This window comes from Hylaeus anthracinus, unplaced genomic scaffold, assembly GCF_026225885.1.
Source record: "Hylaeus anthracinus isolate JK02 unplaced genomic scaffold, UHH_iyHylAnth1.0_haploid 0, whole genome shotgun sequence".
Lineage (NCBI taxonomy): Eukaryota > Metazoa > Arthropoda > Insecta > Hymenoptera > Colletidae > Hylaeus > Hylaeus anthracinus.
In genome coordinates, this window is record NW_026533254.1 from 15,339,992 (window position 1) to 15,341,918 (window position 1,927).

The 1,927-nt window shown below is 46.5% G+C and overlaps 1 protein-coding gene across 1 annotated transcript in view; it reads left to right on the top strand.

The window, feature by feature from the left end:
• The window catches only part of LOC128885390 (uncharacterized), a 23,990-nt gene that overhangs the window by 804 nt on the left and 21,259 nt on the right, over nucleotides 1-1,927 (top strand). The gene's annotated exons all lie outside the window — the stretch shown is intronic.

Below are 1,927 nucleotides of genomic sequence, written 5' to 3' on the forward strand. Positions count from 1 at the left end.
AAACAAATTAAAACAAAAAACGTTAGTTGCAGGGAGTGTTGATACGGATCGCGTTATACTTAATTTCAATAATGAATCACAATTGATTTTTGGAGAAGTTGGTATATCGTATTTTGCAGTGGAAAGGTCAATACCGAGAAACGTCGCGGATGAATCGTGGCCTTCTTCGCGCAGCCAGCGTCTTAGAATGATTCTCGCAACCGAAGGTCGTTCACCCGACGCGTGTGTTTGACTCGCGGCACCGGCGAACGTGTTTCCCACTTGAAATAATTTCCGCCGGCGTCGGCGCTGTTTTCTGCCTCGTCAACAGTCGCCGTCGAATCCGTCGGCGATCGCGACCGCGGTTTACGTTCTCCTCGCATTAATTTCATTTATAGAAACCTACGTCAGCCTAATACCCCGCTCAGGGGCACCGGTACACCGAGCATCGAGAAACAAGGATTATCGTCGCATCCTATCCGGCCGATTATTGTTTTAAGGTTTCGTTCGACGTTACGTCTGTACAACACGGCACGCACACCGTCGACGGTGCTTGGAACGGAGAAATCGAACGTCCGTTTAAAGATTCACGCGCTGGCTGACCAACGGACGAAGTTCGACGGGTTGGAATTTTCTAGGGCCCCGTTTGCGCGAGTTTACGTCAAACGAGGACGTACCGCGGTTACGGGGGTCCAGGAATCCCACCGCAAGTGACACTAGTGACACGATATACGGAGGGTTTCTAGTGGGCGTCGTTCAAAACAAGCGACGACTGGTAGGGACGTTTCAAGTCTTAAAGGGTTGCACCACACTGGGGACATGAGACATTTCTTTTTCTTTTTGTTAGACAATTTTCGGTCAAAATATTAACACGAAACGCGAAACTATCCAGAATCGGCACCCATTTCTCTTCACAATGGTGAAAGTTTGAAAGTAAACAAAACAATTGGTGATTTACTAACTCATGATTACACCGCAGATATTTATGCATTTATCAGAAATGTGAATATACAAAAATATTCATGACCCTGTACGAATGCATGATTATATACGTAAAATACATACTTTAATTTACCATCGTGTATAAAAACTTAAGCCAAAGACAAGATCCACCTAATCCCAGAGAGTTAAATGATGAACCGATGACGAGGGGAGAAATGTCTCTTAATTATGCAATAATCGTCCATACCAGGACATGGTTTTCCAAGCTGCTTGGGCGAGCACCAGTCCAATCTACAACGCTTTCTTTCGTTTCGACGGAAAGAAAAACAGAAGATCGACGAGATATGCAAGCTTTCCCTTTTCGCCGAGACGTATCAGCGGTCCGCGCGATGGATGACTTTTAGGCGACTTTGGAAGAAAAACGCGGAAGAAGGCCGAGGGAAGAAAGAAAGGAGGAAGATCACACGAGCTAGGTGTACCGCGAAAAGTGGTTCTTTGCATGTGCATCCGCCGTAATGAGAGTCAGTCTCGATTCCCCGACGTGAGAATGCGTTAATGATCTTTCCGCGAAAGGTCGTACAAAAGGTCACTGTTTTAAGCTGTGTTTCAGCCCTCCTAATTCGGCATCCTCCCTTGAACACCAGAGAGTCGACCTCAATGACCACGTCGAGAAAGGGGGTCTATTCTTTCGTGAAAAACAAAAGTCGAAAGTTAATATTCGTACCCGTTGGTGTCTAAAGGTCATCGACTCCGTACCGAAAAGATCAATGTGCCGGAAACGCGTCGAGCAACTCTATAAGGGGAGATTCCTGGACAAACGACGAGTGACAACAGCGAAAGGAACATCGTGCCATACAGAAATCAAGAGAAGTGCGAGTGTTGACGCGATGGAGGAAATTGTCTGACTACGTTCCCTTTTCGGAAGCTGCTAGCATCCCCTCGCGACTCGAATTAAGCAAAGAGAGAGAGAGAGAGAGAGAGAGAGAGAGAGAGAGAGAGAGAGAGA